The sequence below is a fragment of the Scyliorhinus torazame genome, chromosome 2 (genome assembly GCF_047496885.1).
Source record: "Scyliorhinus torazame isolate Kashiwa2021f chromosome 2, sScyTor2.1, whole genome shotgun sequence".
NCBI classification, from domain to species: domain Eukaryota; kingdom Metazoa; phylum Chordata; class Chondrichthyes; order Carcharhiniformes; family Scyliorhinidae; genus Scyliorhinus; species Scyliorhinus torazame.
The window spans coordinates 229,200,429-229,218,743 of record NC_092708.1 but is presented as its reverse complement, the minus strand read 5'-3'; the positions used below and the strand labels follow the sequence as shown (position 1 = coordinate 229,218,743).

Genomic DNA, 18,315 nt, shown 5'->3' with positions numbered 1-18,315 from the left:
TATTAAAACTTTATATTCCTTCATTAAATCATTTCCCATTATTGTACCCTCGTTATTTTGGCATACATGGAATCTCATGGGTATTTACAAATTATTTATTTCTACTAACGTGGTTTCGCTCAGGTAGGTGGGTGTTTTGTTCCCTCCTGTCCCGGTTAGGTGAATCCTTTTGTTTGTCTGGGGTGAGGGTAGGTTGGTAACAGATATGGACGCTCCTCTGTCCACTAGCATCTCACATTGTCTGCCCCCTACTAGTGCAGACAAGTAAATTCTTCCCTCCTTTTTACCCTTGTGAGTGGGGGCTGCAGACAGTCAGCCCTGCTGACCTCGGAGGTTCCGTGATCCCTCTGGTTCTGTGGTGGTCCTGGATCGGGTCGGGGGTCTCCCATGCTTCTCCCAACACACTGCCTCTGAGTGTCCATACTTATTACAGTGGCTGCAATGCTTCCCACTGTCTCCTGGTCTGTCTCCTTTCTGTGGGGCCCCGCAATCCCTCGCATAGTGCCGTTGCCGGCCACAATTGTGGCAGGTCAGTTTCGGCTTGGCCCAGTTCCCGTTACTGGAGGTTGCTACTCTTTCTGGTCTTGCTCTGACCTGGGATGTCTCCTCTGCCTGTACACCGCTAGCCCACTCTACCAACTCGTCGTAATCCTGGGACATAATCACTCCCATTTTTAGGATAGTCTGGTGGGCACTAGAGAGTCCATCTTTAAAAGCTTGGATAAACGCCCGATCCCCATGGCATGGGTACCCTTGCCCTGAGCACTCTTGGTACACGTGGAACAATCGTTCCCCGTACTCAGAAGCTCCTTCCCCTTTCTGCTGTCTTGTGGTAGTGATCTTGCTCCAGTTAGTGGGAGCGTTCCCTAACACTCTCTGGATTTCCATTTTAAATTGGGCGAAGGGGTCCTGCTGTGCATCTATCTCTGCTGTTAAAGCGATGGCATGTGCCCACCGTCCCCCGTTATAATCCTGGGCTGCAGGAGTGGCGGGTCCGCCAGCTACCTGCCTCCACTGATCTGCTGGACAGGCTGCCCAGACCAGCTGGTGTACGTCTCTTAGATGTAACTTGTGTCCTACCCAGATTGTGTCTAATTCTTCCCAGAATTTGGTGTTTGCGCTTCTAGGTTGTAATTTGCCCAGGGAAGCCATTATCTGCTGTCTCTCACCTGGGGTAAAGGGTTTATAATTTGCTTTTGGCTGCGCATCTGTTCCCCCTCAGGTTACTGGTGCTAAATTGTATTCTAACGCACCCCACCCTGCCGGAGGGGCAGTTGGCCCCTGCTGTGAGGGCTCGTAAGGGGGTAGGGGATCAGTTTCCCCCCTCCCTTGTTGTTCTCTCAACACGTGGTTGTGTTTCTCCAGTTCCCTTACTCTAGATTCTAATTCCCTGATCTTCTCTTTGTCTTCCTTCCACTTTTCAGTTGAGGTGCCTTCTTGTTCAATTAGTCCTGCTAACTGATGTACTAACATTATCCCTATCTTTTTAGTCTTGTTTCTCTTCTCTTTGTCTATCCAACCCCCTGTTGTTCTAAGGTCTGGGAAGTGTGCCAGCCGTCCTTCTTCATCTTTTTTATCAACGCTTGTCTGTCTGTCATATATGTCTCGATAAATCGCTTCTCGGCCTTTTGGCTAAGATCAAGTGTCTGTAGATTGAGTCTTTGGTTCAGATCTGGTATGTCTCTCTTGTGGGGACCATGAATTGGATTCAATTTGAATTAGTTTTTTGGAGCAGGCGAGGAGCTGGATTAGGGGTTCGCCCCTGACCCACACTCTGAGCCCTGGCTTGGTAACTCAGAAAAGGAAAAAATTTAAATTAAAAAATATATATATATGTCTCGATAAGAGAACCTGCAGATCCCCTTTTTATAACATTGCCTGCTATCTCGCAGACTTCAATACCCCCGGTTACTATGAGTAAAGTGTGCTCTCTACGGGAGGGACCTCACTACCCCCCCAGCCACTATTACTACCCTAGCACCGTCTGTACGGCCGCAGCTGCCTCCGAGCAAAGTGTGCTCTCTACTGAAGGGACTTCACTACCCCCCAGCGACTATTACTGTTCCAGCGCTGCGCTATCGCTACCGTCTCTCAGGGTTTGACTTATACTCACGGTGTCCACTATTACCACCTCGGCAACGTGCTTCTCCACCGGAGTTCAGCTCTAGGTCAGAGTTGATCAGCTCCTTTTCTGCACCGCTAATAAGACATTTGACAGCCCAGTACCCAACTTATGCTCTACTTTCATACAGGAGCTCTGCGTTGTTCGCCACTACAGAGTTCGGGGTTAGCCGATTTCTGCCACTTGTGCTTCACAATCCTTAGTGTCTTTGGTGCCTCAATACCCACTTCAAATCCTGACCTTCGCGTGGGAGATTCCTCCTCTTGAGGTCTAAGGCTGGGCGTTTGAGGCAGCTCCAGCTTGTCCATTTGTTGATCAGCACAAGCCACAAATCCTTAATACTATCAGCAGTTAGTACCAAACTTTATCTATTATCATGTCACTATACAGTCAAAACCTATATCACTATGCTTATCACTATAGGTACCTTACTTTAAACTGCACCTTTTGACCTGTCTGACTCCTGCAGATTCGAAACGATCTTTACTCACCAGAAGTAAGATCCTGCCGACTACGCCACTATGTTGTGGGAAAATCAACCACTTCGGGAGTCAGACTTGCTGGGTTCAATCAGTGTAGTTTATTGTTACACGAAGCTTCGGGAGAAAGCGTACGTACCCCACGGTATGGTAGCCAACCTTTCTCGTGGTTTGAATGGCAGTCATTCATTTTATACTTCGGGTTCACAATGAGCCCAGATACAAAACAATTATCACCTTGTTATCTTTAAACGGCCACTTCAGGTTCACAATGAGCCCAGATACAAAACAATTATCACCTTGTTATCTTTAAACATTTTATAGATTGTACATCGCTATTTGTAAGCGTTTTGCCATTTACACATGGTTATAGTTAAATAGGTTTTACAGGTTACAGGTAGCAGCAGGAAAGCAGTATCGATTGTCCCTTTGTTTTAGGAAATGGCCCAAGACATTCGTATTAGCATATCATTGTGTACACCTTGGCTGAAGTCAGCTTTATTCAACTTTATTCAAGTGGTGTCCCGCATTTATTGTATTTCTTAATCTTCCTGTCTGGCTCCCTTTGTCCTGGATCTGTTCCTATCTGTCCCACTGGCACCCCCGCTGGGCTCCAGGCATCAGTTATGTCTGCTTTATTCTCTGTGTCTCCATCTTGTGTGTCAGGCAGCCATCTTCTGTGCCAAGTGCCCTTCTGAAACATTTCCCACTTCAATGATGCCTTTGGAGGGGCAGGAGGTGGAGGTAGTGTTGGCAATGGACACGGAGAAGGCATATGATCAGGTGGAGTGGGCGTATTTGTTGGAGGTGTTGGGGCGGTTCGGGTTTGAGCAATGGTTTTTCGATTGGGTCTGGTTGCCTGTATAAGGCACCGGTTTGCGAGTGTGCCGACGAACTGAGTGAGTTTGGGGTACTTTGTGCTGCATTGTGGAATGCAGGGGTGCCCGCTCTCCCCATTGCTCTTTGCCTTGGCAATAGAGCCGCTGGCAATGGCCCTTAGGGCGTCAAGGGACTGGAGAGGGATTGAGCGGGGGGGGGGGGGTCGAACACAGTGTCTCATTGGGTGTGGACGACCTGTTGCTGTATATTTCGGACCTGGTGGGCAGCATCGGAGGCATCAGGGGGATCCTGGGGGAGTTTGGCCGATTCTTGGGATACAAATTGAATCTGGAAAAAAAAGAGGTGTTCCTGATTAAGACTAGAGTATAGGGAAGGAGGCTAGGGGAGTTGCCGTTTAGAGTGGTGGGTGTTGCCGTTTAGGTGGGGGGTGCGAGCTTTAGATATCTGGATATTGAAATGACTCGGGGCTGGGCGCAGTTGCACAAGCTGTGCCTGGTTGGGTTAGTGGAGCAAATGAGAGCGGACTTTAAGAGGTGGGATGTGCTGCTGCTGTTGCTGGCAGGGCGGGGCGCAGACAGTAAAAATGACGGTGCTGCCAAGGTTTTGTCATCTTTCATCCAAAGTCATTTTTTAAGAAGGTTCCCAATAGGCTGATCTATGAATTTGTGTGGGTGGGGAAGGCCCTGTAGGTTAGAAGGGCTTTCTTGGAGCAGGGGGCGGCCCCCTCGGGTCGGGAGGGTGATGGCACTGCCGAATATGATAAATTATGACTGGGCTGCGATTATTGCTATGGTTAGGAAATGGACCGTAGGGGAGTGGTCGGTGTGGGGATGAATGGAGGTGGCATCGTGTAGGGGCACGTGTTTCAGGGCTTTGCTTTGGCGCCTCTACCGTTCTCACCACACATGTACTCCATGAGCCCTAAGGGTGTGGGGGGGGGCAGCGGCAGCATCTGGGGCTGGAGGGGGTCTTGGTGTGGCCGTCAATTTGTAATAACCATTGGTTTGCACTGGCTGGGCTAGACGCGAGGTTTCAGGAGTGTTGGCAGACGGGGATTGAGCACTTTGACGATCTGTTATAGGGGGCAAATTTGCGAATGTTGGAGGACCTGGAGGAAGAGTATGAGTTGTCCAGGGGAATGGTTTTAGGTAACTAAAACCCGTTCCGGAACTTTATAAGGAGAGAGGTGTCGTCCTTTCCTTGGCTGCCGCTCCTGGGGTTGCAAGACAAGGTACTGTTGAAGGATGAAATAGGGGAGGGGAAGGTGTCATATGTCTATAAGAAGTTGATGGAGTGGGAGGGAGCCCTGGAGGGGGATATTAAGCCGAAGTGGGAGAAGGAGCTGGGAAGAGAGGTGGGGCGCGAGACATGGGAAGAGGCGTTGCGGAAAGTGAACACCTCCACGTCATATGCTCGGCTCAGCCTCATCCAGTTCAAAGTGGTACTTCAGGCTCATATGACAGTGGTGAGGATGAGTAGGTTCTTTGAGGGGGGTTGTGAATAGCCGGGGTAGCCGGGATGGGGGGGGGGGGGGGGGCGGCGCGAATTGTGTCTAAGAGTGAGGGGGGTTCTGCAGGGGTTCTCGGGCATGATGTCTGAGGTGCTGGGTGTTTAGATGGTCCCGAGGTCAGAGGTGACGATATTTGGGGCGTCGGAAGACCCGGGAGTCAAGGGGTGAGAGAGGCCAATGTTTTGACCTTTGCCTCGCTGATAGCCCGGAGACGGATTTTGCTCAGGTGGCGGGACTGGGAGCCGTTGAAAGCGGGGAGTGTGGGTAAGTGACCTGGCTGGATTTCTGAGGCTGGAGAATGTTAAGTTTGCCTTGAGGAGTGGGCAGATTTGTTCACCCAGAGGTGGAAGCCATTTGTGACTTCTTTAAGGAGTTTGAGAGGTGGGAGTGGGTGTTGGTTGTTTATTGAGTTGTTTGGTGGTTCTGTTCGTATATATGAAAATGCCTTGAATTTAAAAAAAAAATTTTTAATGGCTTCCTGTAATTGTTAGGCTATGGGTGGGATTTTACAGCTCTCCAGGCCAGTGGGAACTTCTGGTACTGCTGAAGTCCTGCATCCGAGGTGAGTTTGCGGTGGAATATCCCAGCCTATGCCTGTTATATCTTCTAATTTTCCGCAAAGAGAAAAGGTATGGAGGTGCCCACATTCTGTATTCTGACACACATCATGAGAGGCTTTATTAGGGATGTTGCTCATACAATCCAAAATGGAAAATTGAAGCCCGCACAAACACTCACAATGATGCCCCAACAGGTCACGTGACCACAGGCAGAGGTGTATTCTCTGATACATAACAATGCCTGAATCCTAGACAGTTGAATCAGCAGGAATAGTCTCTGTATATTTACCCTATCTGTGTCGCTTAATGCTTGAAACCTTTCACCAGATCTCATCTTAACCGTCTCCATAACACCTTAGCCTATGTAATCTGTTCTGTGGCTTAACCGCTGCAGTCCAGGTATCATTCTAATAAATCTATGCTGCACTACTTCCAAAGCCAATGTATCCTTCCTAAAGTGTGATACCCCGCTCATCTTCCTCAAGGTGAAATCTAACCAGGGCTTTGTATAGCTGAAACATGAGTTATTCTCCTTGTATTCTAGTTCTCTCGATATATAAAGATCAATATTCAATTAGCCTTTCTGAATATTTCCTGTAGATGCTCATGAAATGTTAATCATCTACCTGAACCTCAAGTCTCTTTGGACCTCCACTATTCCTAGATTATCACCATTTAGGAAAAAGCCTATTCTATCCGTTTTAGGTCCACAGTGGATTACCTCGTATTTTCCTACATTAAAATCTATTTTCCACAATTTGTCAATTCACTTAATCGATCAATATCCCTTTGTAATTTTATTCTTCTACATAATTCACTTACCTTGGCATCATCAGCAAATTTGAATTGGCAGTTTTCTGTTCCTTACGTTGTTACTAAATATGGTGAATAGTTGAGACTCCAACAAAGGTCCTTGCAGGACACCAGTAGTCACATCCTGTTAGTGAAGATATCTGCCCATTAACACTATCCTCTGGGCACGATCTAACCGAATTGCAATAGAGTCCCATGTCGAGTGCTTTTAGCTGGTATTTCCTGGCGCCAAGAAACACCACGCTATCTAATGGGACTTTGTTGCAATCCGGAGCCTCAGCAGGGAATGCCCAGCCTAGGTCGCATTTAGTCCCGTTTCCTGCACTGAGGAGCTCCTCTCAGTGCAGGAGGAGATGGCGTCACAATCTCTCGAACCCCCGACGTGACCCCTAGATCCCCCCCCCAAAGCCCCAACACAGCTATAAGGGGGTCCTCAGCCTCCACGCCCCCCCCTCCCACCCCCCACCAAACGCACCCCACCTCACATGGGCAGGGCACTCCCGGGCCTGATCCCCAGCACAGGAAAAATGCCAGCCTGGCGCCTAGGCAGTGCAAAGCTGGCACCCAGGTGGCAGTGCCAGGATGCCACGCTCCCCCGAAGCAACAACATGGGGCCTCCGATCCCCTGAAAGACCCCCCCCCCCTCTGTCTGGTCCCTGTTTGTGGGGGCCAGCACTGAACAGGACTTGTCTGAGATCTCCAAGGCGAAGAAGGGGTTAGATCCATGGGACTCGGTAGATCAGATAAACTGCATTTTAGAGTGAGATTAGCTGTCTCACTCTAATATGCAGATTTTCCAAATATGAATCCCACCGGGCGGGATTCAAATTGCAACGTCGGATCTCGCGAGACACGGTGAGCTGGGTAGATTCTGGAAGAAGCCTCTCCCAACATTTACTGGCCATGGGCACCACACGACCGGTAGATTATGGTCCCTGTCTCCTTTTGCGAAACCAATTTCCGAACTAAGTCAAAATATGTCTTCAATTCCATGAGCCAATTGAGGCCCTTAATTGGGCAATTAAAACCCCTTTAAAAGTTTCAACCCCCCTCGTACACATGGATTTCAGCAAAGCCTGTGACAAGGTCCAACATGGGAGACTTATAAAGGAGGCAAATGCAAATGGGGCACAGGGGAAATTGATAAGGTGGAGTAAAAGCTGGTTGAGCTATAGGAGACAGAGGGTGAAGACAGACGGCTGCTTTAGTGTCTGGAAGCCAATGACCAGTGGTGTACCACAGGGATCCGTGCTGGGTGCCCTATTATTCATCATTTATATTAATGACTTAGAGGACTATGTGGGGGGTAGGATCAGTAAGTTTGCGGATGACACAAAGATTGGCCGGGTGGTTAACAGTGAGGCTGAGAGTCCTGGATTACAGGAAGGTATAGACGGGATGGTCAAATGGGGCGGTTAATTGGCAGATGGCATTTAACCCTAAAAAGTGTGAGGTGTTACACTTTGGAAGGAGCAATTTGACAAGGAAATATTCAATGAATGGCACCACACTGAAAAGCCCTGGGGAACAAAGGGACCTTGGTATGTTTGTAAATAGATCTCTGAAGGCAGAAGGGTAGGTTAATAGGGTGGTGAAAAAGACATATGGTACATTTGCCTTTATCAATTGTGGCATATTTTACAAAAGCAAGGAAGTCATGTTGGAGTTATATCGAACATTGGTGAAGCCACAGGTGGAGTACTGTGTGCTGTTCTGGTCGCCACATTATAGGAAGGATGTGATTGCACTGGAGGGGCTGCATAGCTATTTCACCAGGATGTTGCCTGGGATGGAACATTTAAGTTATGAAGATGGATAAGCTTGATTTTTTCCCTGGAGCAGAGGCGACTGAGGGGTACCTGATCAAGGTGTACAAGATTATAAGGGGCATGGTCAGGGTGGGTGGGAACAGCTGTTCCCCTTAGTTGAAGGGTTGGTTATGAGGGGACATAAGTTCAAGGTGAGGAGCGGGAGTTTCAGGGGAATTCGAGAAAAAAACATTTTACTCAGGGGGTGATGATGGTCTGGAAAGCACTGCCTGGGAGTGTGGTAGAGGTGGGTTGCTTCACATCCTTTAAAAAGTTCCTGGATGAGCACTTGGCACGTCTTAACATTCAAGGCTATGGACCAAGTGCTGGAAAATTAGATTAGGTTTGGCAGATCTGCTGCCGTTCATGCGGCGGTGCAGATTCGATGGGCCGAAGGGCATTTTCTGCACTGTATTTTTCTGTGATTTCTGAAAAACAGCAGGAGGGGGACTTGCCATGCAGGGAGCCCAAAATCCAAACCCTGAATGTTAGCTTGCAAGTTCCTGGGGAAGGGAGGCAGAGGGAGATTGGTCCTTCGTTGTCAGGCACTCAGTGTCATCGAAGGTCATGGCATTGTGCATTGAATGTGTGGTGGTGGTGATGAGTGAGGGGGGGGAGGGGAGTGTGTGCTGAGAACCACTCTCCTGCCTTTTCTGCTGGTATTTCTCAACAACCAATGCCCTGCAACACCCTTCCGCCAAGTGGGTAGAGCTGTGAAGAAGGCCTATGGTGTGCTCGCGTTCATGAACAGAGGGATTGAATTTAAGAGCCGTGAGGTGATGATGCAGCTGTACAAAACTTTGGTAAGGCCACATTTGGAGTACTGTGTACAGTTCTGGTCGCCTCATTTTAGGAAAGATGTGGAAGCTTTGGAAAAGGTGCAAAGGAGATTTACCAGGATGTTGCCTGGAATGGAGAGTAGGTCTTACGAGGAAAGGTTGAGGGTGCTAGGCCTTTTCTGATTAGAACAGAGAAGGATGAGGGGCAACTTAATAGAGGTTTATAAGATGATCAGGGGAATAGATAGAGTAGACAGTCAGAGACTTTTTCCTCGGGTGGAACAAACCATTACAAGGGGACATAAATTTAAGGTGAATGGTGGAAGATATAGGGGGGATGTCAGAGGTAGGTTCTTTACCCAGAGAGTAGTGGGGGCATGGAATGCACTGCCTGTGGAAGTAGTTGAGTCAGAAACATTAGGGACATTCAAGCAGCTATTGGATAGGTACATGGATTACGGTAGAATGATATAGTGTAGATTAATTTGTTCTTAAGGGCAGCACGGTAGCATTGTGGATAGCACAATTGCTTCACAGCTCCAGGGTCCCAGGTTCGATTCCGGCTTGGGTCACTGTCTGTGCGGAGTCTGCACAACCTCCCCGTGTGTGCATGGGTTTCTCCGGGTGCTCCGGTTTCCTCCCATAGTCCAAAGATGTGCAGGTTAGGTGGATTGGCCATGATAAATTGCCCTTAGTGTCCAAAATTGCCCTTAGTGTTGGGTGGAGGTGTTGACCTTGGGTAGGGTGCTCTTTCCAAGAGCCGGTGCAGACTCAATGGGCCGAATGGCCTCCTTCTGCACTGTAAATTCTATGATAATCTATGATTAATCTAGGACAAAGGTTCGGCACAACATCGTGGGCCGAAGGGCCTGTTCTGTGTTGTATTTTTTCTATGTTCTATAACTCACCTGTGCCTGGGGCCATGACGACCCTCAGCCTCAGGCAGATGCAGTACCGGTTGTAGCCACTGCTCCCGGTGGTGCTGCTGAACAATGAAGACCTGCTGGTCTCTGATCGGTTATGATGTATATTGCAGAAACCATACCCCAGACACCCTGGAAATTTACTGCCTTTCTGCCATTTGCTAGTCTGCTTGTCCCAATTTATATGAAAGCTAAAATCTCCTCGAAAGCTAAAACCATTCTGCCTCTACTACGTGCATGTCTAATCTGTGCAATTATACAATCCATGGGGGCGATTCTCCAAAATGGAGCCCAAGTGTTTGCGCCGTCGTGAACGCCGTCGCGTTTCACGAGGCCTGAAACGGGCACGGGGACAACCGATTCTGGCCCCCACAGCAGGGCCAGCACGGCGCTAGAGCGGTTCACGCCACTCCAGCCTCCCTTCCCGGTGCCAAATGGGCGCCATGCCAACCCACGCATACGCAGTTGGGCCGCGCCAACCTGTGCATGCGCGGGGGACTTCTTCAGTGCACCAGCCCCGACTCAACATGGCGTCGCTGTTCAGGGTCCGGCCGCACAGGAAAGTAGGCCCGGGGGGGGGGGGGGGGGGGGGGGGGGGGGAGGCCGGCCCGTCGACCGGTGGGCTCCGATCGCGGGCCAGACCCCATCGGAAGCCCCCCCCCCGGGGACGGAGCCCCCTTCAACCCCTCCTTACAGGCCACCCCCCGACCGTTCGCGCAGAGTTCCCGCCGGCAGCAACCAGGGGTGAACGGCGCCGGCGGGACTCTGTCATATCCGCGCAGCCACTTGGGCCGGAGGCCAGCGCCGCGCCGAACGCACCGTTGCAAATGGCACCGATTCCCCACACCTCGGAGAATCGCGCGCCGGCGTCGTGACGCAGTTGCGGCGATTCTCCAGCCCGGCGCGGGGCTCAGAGAATCGCCCCCCATATTTTCATACCTGTTAACAAGGGACCACCATGTCTGTGTGGAGTTTGCACATTCTCCCTGTGTTTGCATGGCTTTCGCCCCCACAACCCAAAGATGTGCAGGGTAGGTGGATTGGCCACTCTAAATTGCCCCTTAATTGGAAAATATGAATTGGGTACACTTAAATTTTGAAAAAAGCAAGGGACCAACCCAATTCTCTCAACAGTCCGAGATCTTCGTCGGTTTCTTTATTCGATTCATAATCTTTCCACTGCCTGCTCGTTTCCACTATATATGTCGTTATATTCTCTCTTAGAAATTAAATGGAACATAGAACATAGAACATACAGTGCAGAAGGAGGCCATTCAGCCCATTGAGTCTGCAACGACCCACTTTAAACCCTCACTTCCACCCTATCCCCGAAACCCAATAACCCCCCAACCCTTTTTTGGACACTAAGGGGCAATTTATTATGGCCAATCCACCGAACCTGCACGTCTTTGGACTGTGGGAGGAAACCGGAGCACCCGGAGTAAACCCACGCAGACACGGGGAGAACGTGCAGACTCCACACAGACAGTGATGCAGCATGCACTTAATGTAAAGATACCGAACTGTAAGGATAATAAGTAGATCTTGGATTCAAACATTTAATCCCATAAAATACAAGTAGATAAATTCACAACACTTTTAGATTTTATAAACTGAGGTGAAAATAAAGAAGTAGTCATAATTTATGCCCAAGTTTTGGTCTAACCAGGCTATTGTACCATTAGAGCATAGTAACCTATCTTATATTCTAAAGTTTTGGAGGTATAGCTCAAAATTATATTCTTTATGTTAATTGATTTTCCATTGTAATGGAACAGAGTGAGCATCAGTTCTACTAAAGCTCATGGATTTTTATTTCAATCCCTTTTCCTAGTGTTTCAGCTGAAACAGATGTAAGTTTCCATGGCAAACATTGGCACAGAAATTCTCAATACTTCTGTGTGGGGAAATAAATTCAGATAGTTCAAAATCAAATTTCCAAAATCGGCCATTCGATACGACAGAGGAACATCTGAAATCTGTTGCTCATGAGAAAGATGTTACATCGTTTCTGGAGTATTAGTCAAGTATTATACTGAGTGACCATGCACATTTGAGCCACTATATTGTATTAATTAGATAAAATGTTAAATGTAAATCACAGAATAATCCTGCATCTAATATGTTAAAAAAATCAACTCTATGGATGGAATTTAATCCAGGCAATTAGTGTCTTTCCTACTGGCTGGAAAGCTGGTGGGAGCATTGCGTCACCTCCTTTGAGAAAAAAAACATTTTAAGTGCCCCCAACCCCACCTCCAAGGAGCTACTGGCCAATCAGCGGCTGGCAGCTCTCTATTGCAGGCATCTCCCACAGGATGCCCAGGATCAGTGAGGGACTCAGGCCGTAAGTGAGGAGGCAGGATGGGGGGGGGGGGGGGGGGGGGGGGGGGGAGGTGGCCGCTGGTTAAGGCAGAAATGTGGGGTGACTGTCAGCAGACCCCCCCTGACCCGATGCTGGGAATCTTCAACAGGCACTGAGGGTTGGATTTTCACAGAGTTGCAAAGACTCCGGAGTCATTTAAAAATGGCAAACAAGGGCAGCACGGTGGCGCAGTGGGTTAGCCCTGCTGCTTCACGGAGCTGAGGTCCCAGCTTCGATCCCGGCTCTGGGTCATTGTCCATGTGGAGTTTGCACATTCTCCCCGTCTTTGCGTGGGTTTCGCCCCCACAATCCAAAGATGTGCAGGGTAGGTGGATTGGCCACGCTAAATTGGCCCCTAATTGGAAAAAAATGAATTGGGTACTCTAAATAAAAAAATTTTAAATGGCAAGCAGAACCCAATTCTGGGATTCCCGCCCCCATTCCCGGTGGCCCCAATTTTCAGTGGCGCAGGATAAGGGCACAGATAGTGAGCCTGTACCCCGATATCCTGGCCATTTTAAAAATAAGTTTAGAGTACCCAATTCTTTTTTTTCCAATTAAGGGGCAATTAAGCCTGGCCAATCCACCTACCCTGCACATCTTTGGGTTGTGGGGATGAGACCCACGCAAACACGGGGGAGAATGTGCAAACTCCACATGTACAGTGACCCGGGGCCGGGATCGAACCCGGGTCCTCAGTGCTGTGAGTCAGCAGTGCTAACCCCTGCACCACCGTGCCGCCCCACGATCTCCTGGCCTGGCCAGTTCTTAGCCCCTCACAAATTCCATGGAGTCAGGTCAGGGTTAGGGTTCTCGTGACTTGTGGTTCAAAGCCCCTTGGAGGAATCATGAACCATAGTCTGGTGAACCATAGTCTGGTTTTGGAAAACCTTTGAAAGCCAAATTCAAAAGATCATTCCCGTTCCCCCTTCAATTCCCACTCAATGCCAACTCATGCTCCTTCACCCAAGCCCATCTTAATCTCCATGCCAATTCCATGACACATCCAAACCCATTCTGGGGCTGTTTAGCACAGGGCTAAATCGCTGGCTTTGAAAGCAGACCAAGGCAGGCCAGCAGCACAGTTCGATTCCCGTAACAGCCTCCCCGTACTGGCGCTGGAATGTGGCGACTAGGGGCTTTTCACAGTAACTTCATTTGAAGCCTACTTGTGACAATAAGCGATATTCATTTCATTTTTCATTCGCTATAACACAATACACTCTATATCGGACTAATTAACCCTTTGGTAACAGTGACATGTGTGGAACTGCTTAAAAAGCCACACCCCCATTCATAACTTTCTTTAATAAATAATGTTGTTGCTACAGTGCTATAAGAGTATCAATCCATCAGACCCTTAGAGTATCGACAGAAAATGCTGGATAAACTCAACAGGTCTGGCAACATCTGTGGAGAGAGAAACAGAGTTAACATTTCAAGCCTGTGTGACTTTCGGAAATGTTCTCCACAGATGCTGCCAGACCTGTTGGGTTTATCCAGCATTTTCTGTTTTTATTTCAATTTCCAACATCCGCAATATTTTGCTTTCACTTTGAGTCCAATATCAGAAGTTATAAACAGTTGACACCTCATTATCTTGTGCAAATGAACATTGAGCCATCGACAAAAGAGATGATTAAAAATTGACTATGGTAATATGAAGCTGTCAGTCATAAGAGCTTTCAGTTCTCTGCAATTACGTACACTGGATGGATGGGCTGGAAATGCCACATGTTGGCACAGGAGGTGTGAGGAGGCACTGGAGATGGGTGGGGGAGCATGAGTTACCATGGAGTATATGAGGGACCTTTGGGAGTAAAGGAAGAGGCATGCGTTGACATGGAAAGTATGAGGATCATGGAGAAGACATAGGGAATGGGTGTAGGGTTGATTGGGTGTCAGGGGTGAGGGCTGGATGGTCTAAAATGGACGGAACCAACTGAGGTGAAATCCCAGGGAACTGAGGCAGGTCTTTTAACCAGCCCGCTTTAATACTCGTCCGCCTGTGTGGCATCTCCAGCCTGCTTCTGGGGACAGCGGGTCTGGATTTATCCCGCCCCCCATCTCCCCAGAGTGAAAATTGGCTCTGGTGGGGCACTTCGAACCTAGACGATTCTTCTGGGTCAGAAATTTCCTGACTTGAGTTACTTGCCTCCGTGGTGAAAATAAAAACCTGTGTGCCGGACATGAAAGGGGATCCTGCCCCAGAGGTTTGCTTTTCAGGTTCCGTATGTAGCGACTTCCTGCCTGCCGCTTTTTGGAGACCAGTGGAAGCAGGATGAGGCCCGTAAATAGGCATCTATTGCCCACTTAATGGACTTAATAGGCATTGGGGCAGGAAGGCCATCCACAAACATGGCTGCCCTGGATTTAATTGGGCAGAAGGCAGGAAGGCAATGGAGTCCCTACCCCATACCCTCCAGTGTGCCCCCGTGTGTCGTATGTCATCCACAGTTATGATGAGCACTGGCAGTAATAGGGTTAATTATCCCGACAAACAAAAATTCCCCAGCGAACGTCGGAATATTTTTAATGACTTCAAAAGTGCCCATGAAAAGACCGATCATGTGTCAAAAATATGCACATAAATTAAAAAAGGTCAATGGCATTAATGGTGATATAGTGAGGATTACAAAAGCTTTCTTCGTGCCAGTTATTTTTGTTGAATTTTGTCATATACATTTTAATGGATTTGGGTGCACAAGCAGCTTTTGATGACTTATTTTAGGGAGACATGCAAAATTACATAATGTACACTCCCCCCCCCCCCCCCCAAGCCACAACCACCACCACCGACGCAAATGTATAAACCAAAGAAAACCTCTACTCTTGAATTAAAAAGAGCTCGTGCTCAACATAACTGATCTTCCCAACAACATTCAAAAAGAGCTATACAATCTCGTTTCGGTGTGATTGCTGCTGGTTACCAACTGTTACATGTGTTAAAGAAGCATTAATATTGAAGAATCTGCCTATATTTTTGCAATTTCTTACGAGCTTTTGGTTACAGTGATAAATGAATGAATTGAAAATAATGTTTAATGTCAGAATATGTTGCTTTTTATTTAACCCTTCTCTTTGTTTGTTAACAAAACACACATTTTATCTAGTGTGTCTTTAGAAAATATATTTTTTAATGCTGTATGTTACAAAGTTAAATTAAATATAAAATGATACTGTAATTACTTTACTAACTTATCAATCCTTTCTGTCAGTACTATCATTCTTGCGCCAGTATTATATCCTAATCGAAAAGTGCGCACATTATTCCATTTCTCCAGCATTACAGTTTTGAACAGTCATAAAAGAGGTGTGGTTAGATTGTGCTCTGACTGTTTTATAAGAACTCACCGTGTGAAGAGTCATGGGAGCAAATCCATGGTTAAACATCACACATCATTTTTAAGTTATACTGGATCCAGCATTGATGAATGGATTTTCTAGCTGATATTAGCATAATCACTTGCTGATGATACATAGAATTTCCAGTGCAGAAGGAGGTCATTCAGCCCATCGAGTCTGCACCGGCCCATGGAAAAAGCACCCCACTCAAGCCCACACCTCCACCCTGTCCCTGCAACCCAGTAACCCCACTTAACCTTTTTTTGGACACTAGGGGCAATTTATCATGGCCAATCCCCCTAACCTGCTCATCTTTGGACTGTGGGAGGAAACCGGAGCACCCGGAGGAAACCCGTGCAGACACGGGGAGAATGTGCAGACTCTGCACAGATGGTGACCGAAGCTAGGAATTGAACCTGGGACCCTGGAGATGTGAAGCAACTGTGTTAACCACTGTGCTACCATGCTGCCCTTGATGTCGACCATTCAAATCTCCTCTTATATTAAACATTCACATGAACTTCAGAAGCAGTCTCTGCATTACTCGTGTGGCATGTTAACATTTTCCTTTTAAGCAGTTCTGGTGGTCAATATATTCTTTCTAAGTCGCAGGCAGTTTTGTGTGATGTGTGGACTAACGCCCAACGATAAAGTTTTGACAGTCTAATTCTACTTAAAATGCAACATTCAGCTGACAGTGGCAACGTCTTAATTTCAGTGTGGGCTGCTTTCTAATTTAGATCTTATGCAAGGACAATTTTCCAACACATTGCACCATCCAATTCCAAGTCTGATATTGTCTGATTTCCATTTATGGATGCCAGTAAATGTAATTAAAGAGTTAAAATCCACTAACAAAGCAATGACCTCCCTTTAAGTCTAATTGAGAGCACCAAGATCATAATTTCACTGGGAAATTGCATTTCAATCCATTTGTCAAGTTTAACCAAACACATTTACATCATTTAATATAGCTGATGTCCTCTGAGGGACTGTATATTCTCTCTATATTTACTGTATTAAGCATGTCCTCTGTACTCTTTTTGCTTTGGGATATGTTGACAAATAATTTTTAGAAAATAAAATTGAGAATAAGTATATCAATAAAAGAGATAGGAATTGTGTGTCAAAGACTCTCAAATGTACGCCATGAGTTGTTGGCTGCTGTGTAGGTTGCCACACAGCCTGTGTCTTCTAAAAATGAATATTCAGCCTTTTGTCAGGTTTTAATAGCATCACGTAATTAAACTTTGATGAAAGAGTAATTATTTTTGTGTGTGCTCATGGACAGAAGAGTCCACAGAGAAGACAATTTCACGTTATAAAATAATCTTGTACAGTAGGGACCAGCCTATACTCATCAGAAAAAGGGGAAACCTGGGGAGCTTTAGAAATGAGACAATGGCAAATGTGGCTTGTAAATTGAATAACAGTATTCCTTTCATCTGTTTACATCCAATTATGTCTCTTGATACCCTTCAGTGCTTTGGTTTGTTTTGATCTGCAGTAAAGCTCAAAAGATTTCTGAATTAGATTCTCATACCAATGTCACATGCATGTTGTGTGCCATGTCAAGTAGGTGCACGGGGCCCCTCAAGGAATTGCCTGTTTCAACATCAGGTCTCTAGTGAAATACCCTATACTCAGTGACTATCATACTCATTGCAATTTATATTGTATTTCAACCTTGCCAAATATTTTTGTTAAAATTCCGTTTCAAAGCAAAGATTTTAGACATTACTTGTCAAGTGACAGTTTATAACTCCTAGGCATTGCATGTCTCTCTGGGATTTTTATGTACATTGCCATAAAATCATCAAGTACAACTGTAGAGCTGGCACACGATAGTTAATAGAACTAATTAAACCAGCATGAAATTAGATTTGTGTGCCTTACTGTCATTTCTGTCTTTAACAAAAAACAAACAGGAAAATATTTGAAACAGACACTCATAGCACAAAAGTGGCCCAAGAAAATAAATCTTTTGTCTCAACCTAACAGGTACAACAACAAACTGGCCAATTTATAGGAATTGGCATTCATTGGGCAGCTTTTCTTTGCAAAGTTATAGGGAAGTGGAAGTGTCAAACTGGGCTAATAAGTGCTCCTATTCCAGAGTTGTCATTAAGTCATATATTGGAGCAGAAGAAAGGGAGACTACTTTTCCTGATTTGGGTGTCCTGTATCTTACTGGAATCCTCAATGGAAAGCGATACTCCAAATATAACTAGGCATAATGTATGTTCAACAGAAAAGAAAGTTACAGTGGGCATCAGTGCCTGCAGTAGAAAAGTTGGCGAGAGCTGTATCCAGATCATTCATCCCTAAAAGCATCAATATGTATAAGAGAGGCAGAGTGAGAGAGCGTCGGAGGGAATTAGGGTAAAAGTAAGAAAGAACTGAAGACATGATCTGGATCAATTAAGATGCCTCTATCAGTTGATTGGATTGCCAGTGCTCAAAACCTAACCTCATATGTGAATTCTGCTGGCTTGGGAAAGGTCTCAGAGTTGAATGATGCCACAGCATGCAATAAATGCTTCCAAGGAAGGAGTGAGACGAAAACTGGCAGAAGAGGAAAAGAGACCAATGGATGGTTTAATGGCAAAGGTCGCTGTGTATCTGCCTCAAACAACAATACCTCCTCCCAAATAGTCCTCAATACCGGGGCACCGCAAGGCTGCGTACTTAGCCCCCTACTATACTCCCTGTACGCACACCAATGTGTGGCAAAATGTGGTTCCAACTCCATCTGCAAGTTTGCTGACGAT

The 18,315-nt window shown here is 46.9% G+C and overlaps 1 non-coding gene across 1 annotated transcript; it reads left to right on the top strand.

Moving 5' to 3' along the window:
* The first annotated feature begins 1,612 nt into the window (after window positions 1–1,612).
* On the top strand, window positions 1,613–1,806 carry LOC140408106 (U2 spliceosomal RNA). The gene has a single exon (XR_011940030.1). It is a non-coding gene; the product is annotated as a U2 spliceosomal RNA (small nuclear RNA).
* Window positions 1,807–18,315: the final 16,509 nt, after the last annotated feature.